This window comes from Mus pahari, chromosome 3 (genome assembly GCF_900095145.1).
Source record: "Mus pahari chromosome 3, PAHARI_EIJ_v1.1, whole genome shotgun sequence".
NCBI lineage: Eukaryota > Metazoa > Chordata > Mammalia > Rodentia > Muridae > Mus > Mus pahari.
In genome coordinates, this window is record NC_034592.1 from 20,466,528 (window position 1) to 20,472,733 (window position 6,206).

A 6,206-nucleotide genomic window follows, 5' to 3' on the forward strand; every position below is an offset into this window, starting at 1 on the left:
AAGCAAGCAAGCAAGCAAGCAAGCAAGCAAGCAAAGTGAGTTGAAGCCAGGACTGATGGGCAGTGATGAGCAGGGGCTGGGGACGGGGTTCCCAGGCAATTCAGTTGGGGGAGAAGGTGGAAGGGCAGGGCTTCTACATGGCTCTCTGCTGGCTGACTGCAAAGCTGCACTACAGACTATCTGGAGATAGTAAAGAGAAATGAAGGGCACACTCTTCAAGGTGCTCCTTGAGCAACGCTGATTTATAATGCATGAGGGCCTGGGCAGGAGAAGCCATGCACAGTACAATTCAAGACAGAAGAAGACCAAGACAAAGAGATATGGCTGGTGTGGATAAAGACATGCCAAAGGAGAATGCATTTAAACACATAAATCAAGGAACCACCAGGGACAAAAAGTGAATTTACAAAATGCTACAACTCTCCCTACAGTGGTGGCACACACCATTAATCCCAGTACTCTGGAGGCAGAAATCTCTAATTTCAAGGCTAGACTGGTCTACAGAGTGAGTTTCAGGACAGTCAGGGCTGCACAGGGAAACGCTGTTTCAAAAAACAAAAACAAAACAAAACACACACACACACAATAAAAACACAAAAACAAAACAAAACAAACAAACAAAGGCTACAACTCATGGAGTACTACATCTAACAGAAAGCCTGGTAAGTTCAAACACTCAATACCATGGTATTCACATCCTCTGAAGTACAGAAAAAATTCCCTACCATTGGAAAGTGTGCACACATAAGAAACTTCTAGGTTAAAAATAGATCTAAAGTTTAAAAAAAATTCTGTCTGCACAGCTTTAACAACTTAAACAAAAACAACACTTATCCGAACCGCAGTGCTGCCCGAAGCTCTGCCCTTGAATCAGCAGCCTGCAGGCAGGCATCATGCCCTCCACGTCCACAGCGCAGGATGCCCAGGCTCGCCCTTACTCTCAGATTCTCCGGGGCTGGAGAGAGGGTGCAAGCGGGCACTACTCTTGCAGAGGACCCAAGTTTGGTCCCCAGCCCGTGACAGGCAGATTGTGATTGCTCTGGCTCCAGGGGGATTTGGTGCCTCTGGCTTCTGTGGGCACGTGTACTAACATGTACACACACACAACGAACTTAATGTGACAAAAATAAATCTTTGGAAAAATGTAAGATTTCTACATTTAATGACTTTAAATGTAGTAAATCCTAAAGAGACTTTCATTATCAGAAAATGTTAGCTTTAGAATATCTAACTTTATCAAAATGATTGTACACTAAATCCTGACAATCCTGTAATGTCAAATATTAGAAATGGCAAATGTAATAGCATAGAGTTATATTTTACATGCACTGTATATATTTTTATATATTACATAATTGTGCAGTAAGACAATCTGTTTGAAGAAAAAATAAGAACATTATTTTTTTTTCTTTTTGGTTTTTTGAGACAAGGTTTTACTATGTAGACCAGGCTATCCTGGAACTAGTCTATAGACCAGGCTGGCCTCGAATTCACAAAGATTCACATTCCTCTATCTCCCAAGTACTGAGATCAAAGATGTGCGCCACCATGCCAGCCAGGCGCATGCTCATCTTCTTATTTATCCTTTCAACTCCCACTCTGGAAAGGAGGAAAACGAAGCTCAGAGAGGATGTGAAATTGGCATAAGGTCACACCGCTGGTAAGTGACAGAGATGTGAGTGGAACCTCGGCTTCCTCCTTCATCTCAGGCTTCCTGCTACCAGCGAGAACCTGGCTCGCTCGCTTGCTTACTCTTTCGGATGCTGGGTACAATGAGTCACTCGTCTGCCTTTAAAATAGCTTCAATTGTTCTGGGAAACCGTTAGCTCACAGACACATCTGGTGGCTCCTCACAGGCCCGGCCGGTTCCTTTCCTTCTGATGGCACTGTTTTCCAATTTTTAATAATTAATAATAATTTTCCTTGATTAAACATTCTAAGTGTGGTGGGTTTGACTTCACAGATTCATTCTTTCTCTTGAACTCTTAAACTTTTCCTGCTCTTTAAAAAAAAAAAAAAAAGTGTAACTCAGTTGCCTCCCTGAGGATTCATGGCAATCCTGAAAATCCCATTATGGCTGAAACCACAACAAAAAGCATCCCCCAGTACTGTGTGGGGGTGGAGGGATGTGGGCCATGGCGTGGGGTGGTTCCAGATGCAGTGAGCAGGCTCCAGCTTGGCTGATTCACAGGCTAGCCAGCAGCTCAGCCCAGGAGCAGGGCAGGAGGTGGGGACTGAGGTTTCCTAGGGTCCCCTGGGAAGCCCTGTCCCTTCCTAGACCAGCACCTCTGAGAAAAAGGAGACTGAAGAGATGCAGGGCTGCACACAGTCGTCTCACTACTGTATGCTAAGATCTACGACAGCTCTGCAGGGATGCGTCGCCCATATTCACCCAACTGGCCTCCAGATCAGGGTGGCCCTTGCTCAGACCCAACTCTACTTGGAGACTCCCTTGTGTTGTACCAAAGGGACAGTATGGCCTGACCCTCATTCCTGAGTAGTGCTCTACAAACCAAGGCCAGAGGAGCTGAGCATACCCGGGGGCGAGGCAGGGCCTCATTACTGTCTAAGACAGTCAGTTCCTAAAGCCCTTCTGTAAAACACCCAGACTCTAGCACCTGCCTGCACCTCAGACCCTGAGTAGTTAGACTCATGTCACAGTGGTGAGGGAAGGGTGAGTGGCTGGCGGCTAAGTCTTGTGAAGCTGGGCAGCGAACATCTACACTTTTGTACTCCCTCAACAGACGGGGCTATGGAAATGGTACACGTTGCCAACGGCGCAGGAATCCAGGGAAACCTTTCCTGTTGTACTAGCCAACCACAGGAGATATTTCTAGGTCTGTAACATAAACCAGATGCTTGTACCCTGACAGCTGACTCCTCCCTGACAGGGCTCCTCACGGCCTGGGAGCAGGTCTGGACGCGCGCACACCCCCAGAGCTGCCTGGTGAACGTGAGGTGAGGAGGAGACTGAGGATCAGGGGGTGTGTCTGTGTTAACCCAGACAACAGCCTGATGAGATGCTCCTCATCGCTCTTGCTTTGTAGTTGAGGAAAGAGATGATAAGATTGGGGGTTGAGGCTATAGCTGTAGCTCAGTGGGTAGAGAGCTTGCCTAGTGCGCACAGAGCTCTAACTTTGTTCATCCACGTTTCATAATGAAACCCTGTTTAAAAAAAAAAAAAAAAAAAAGATGGTACTGACTCAGGGTTGCTAAGCACTTACTACATCCTGGTCCTAAACTGAAGATGCGATCAGATTGTTGAGTAAGGACAATGTGGACACCAGGAAACCATGGTCCTTCTTCTACAAAGGGACCAAAACTAGAAGAGGCTACATTACTTTCTTGAGGCCACACGGTGGGAAAGTGGCCAAGGCAGGATCCATAAACAGTTCTGTCCAGCTGACATACACTGCACCGGGCTACCAGGAGTACCTGGAAGCCAATGAGGCAGGATGGGGACATATAACAGCTGAACCAGGGCATGGGTACCCAGGCTCTGGCTCTTCCTCCTCATCTCTACTTTGGAATTAACATTCTCCAGAGGGGCTTGAAGGGAGGCTGTGGCTCCTCCCTCCTGTTACACATCCCAGGCCTGCCTGAGCACATCGGTCTCAGGCCTTACCTCAGTGGCCCACCCAGACCTGGGGGCCCTGCCAGCTCTGCCACACAGACCGGCTAGAAGTAGCAGAGGGATGGCCATGGGCGGGATGGTCTGGCTACAACTGCTATAACCATGGAAGGTAGACACCAGCCGCATGGGACCACCCAGTAGCTGGGCCAGTGCTGGGAGCCCATCTGGCCTGGGATAGTACAACTCCTGTTCCTATTTAGACAGTGACTGCAGCAGATGACACTGTGCTGTTGGCCTGCTACCACAGACTGTAATTGGACCAGCCACTGGCTTTGGCTGCAGTGGGGATCAGTGGTGCCAAGGGACTGGGCTAGACTGTGAGGTACTGACACAGTGAGAGAGGCTTAGGTGATGGGAAGAGCCACTGTCCATCATGTAGGCGGGGAAGGGGGGACGTGCTGCTGGTCTCGGGACTCCTTTACTCTCAACTGTCCACACACTATGTTAAGAAACTGAGGCGTAGGAGGAAAAAGGGATAGGCCAAATTCCCACAGCTTCCAAGGACAGGGGTGGGAATTCAGGCCTGTCTTGATGGCAGCACTAGGGGTAGGGACTGGGAGGCATGGGCTGGCCCAAAGAAGAGGGTCCCAGCTTGAGCTGGGGGTGGGAGGCATGAGGCTGTGGCCTCTCACCTGGGGGCACCATCACACAACCATACCTGCTCACAGACTAGGCCTCCTTTGAGGCACGCGGTACCCCAACTTCACCTCTGCCCTGTGCCACCTTTATACCGGCTGACAAAGGTGATGCCTTCAGAAAGGACCCCTGCCTGGTGGTGTGCAGGGACTTCTGCAAGCCGGGAGCAGACAGCCAGGCTGAGCCAAGGCCCATGGCTGGCCCGGAGCCCCACAAGCCCAGGGAAGGCTCACTGCACCCTTGTTCTTCCTGGCCGTCCTGTCTCACTTCCAGCCCCAGTCTGGTTTTGGTTTTTCTCACACCGCTATCTTTTCTGGAAAATTCTGCTGTGTCGAGGGGAAAGAAACCTGCCCGGCAGGAGGGCACGCCACTTTTCCATTTTACCACTTTCTAGTTTCTCTTTCAAAATCTGAGATGAAAGACTTTTTCCACGCTCTTTCTGCTTAGCCTGAAAAGATGACTTTCAGAATTCAGAAATGAGGAGCTGGCCCCCAGAGCTACACTTGTGTGGTTCCACCCCATAAACCATCCTGGTAAATACCAAATGAAATAACAGAGTGCCTGCTCATTAGAGCTGCGTGGTTTGCTTTGGTCTTTAAGACAGCAGCAAGCCGACCCGCTGTCTGCGGGCAGCCCTGGCTCCCTGAGAGGACGGAGATGACTGTATTAATTAATGCCTGCCAATTAACATCTATCATGCAAACTGGGAACTTCAGAATGAATCCTTATTTAAAGTCTGGGCCTTATGGAAAGTTTGTGGCCTCTGAATGCCAGAGACACAATGTTTCCCAGGCCTTCAGCATGGAGCAGTCACGTGTCAGGTGGGGAGAAGACATGGTTTCCGGTGTGAGCACATGGCCTTGTTAGTGATTGCAAATGCACGTGGGCAGAGTCCTGTAGCCAGGACAGACCCCTGGGGCGCAGGAGAAGCCACCCCCCCCCAGCCTCCCTAGGAAATGAGGGCATAGCCTCAGGTCCCTCAGGAGATCTACAGGTGTGAGGAGGTGATAGCCGAGCCAGAGGCCCCGGCACCCAGAGAGCCGTGAGGTAGAGCAGGTCAGAAGCGTGAGGGAGGCGGCCATCTGTTGACTGGTATTGGGTTTGTTTGGCGCTGGACACTGTGCTGTGTAAAAAACTCTCACTGATCCTTCATTAACTTTATTGGCAAAAGAAAAGAAGCTGACGCGTTGCTCTGCCCAATACCCTACTCCCCACTCTTGGAAACAACCCGAATTTCCTTTGGGAGAAATCATACCTCCCACGCTCAGAACCCACGTGCTCAGTGGGTCTGGAGCAGTTCCATCCCCTCTTCTGCCCAGGGAGTGAAAACAAATTTTATAAAATAACCATACTGAAGAGAGGAAAAACTCACAAACTACAAACTATCCACATATGATGGGGAGTTGTGTAACTGAGGAAAAGAACTGCAGCTGTAGACACTTACATTAACACTTCAGATAAGAAAGGAAACTACTTATTTTATAGAAACAGAAAAAACAAAAGGAGCACAAATAAAAACACAAAAGCAGAAATAACTTTAAAAATATTTAAATGGCATTCATGTATTCCTGCGTGTCTGCACATGCACGCTACGATGCACATGTGCAAGTCAGGAGACAGCTCTCGGAAGTAGGCTCCCGCCTCCTGCCACACGGACTCTGGAGACGGAACTCAGGGGGTCAGTCGTAGCTGCTGGTGCCTGTTCTCTCTGAGCCATCTTGTTGGCCCATAAAATTTTCTACATCAGAAGTGACAAATAAAGATGGTATTTAATTCTGAAAAAAAAAAAAAAAAAAAAAAGCGATGTTGGAGCACACTTGCAGCCCCAGCACTCGGAAGCAGAGGCAGAGGCAGGCGGATTTCTGAGTTCCAGGACAGCCAGGTCTACAAAGAGAAACCCTGTCTCAAAACAAAAAAAAAAAAAAAAAAAAAGAAA

General features: G+C 48.8%; 1 protein-coding gene across 6 annotated transcripts in view; it reads right to left on the reverse strand.

The window, feature by feature from the left end:
- Window positions 1-6,206, reverse strand: part of Ralgps1 (Ral GEF with PH domain and SH3 binding motif 1) — a 215,184-nt gene that overhangs the window by 42,229 nt on the left and 166,749 nt on the right. The window lies entirely within an intron of this gene.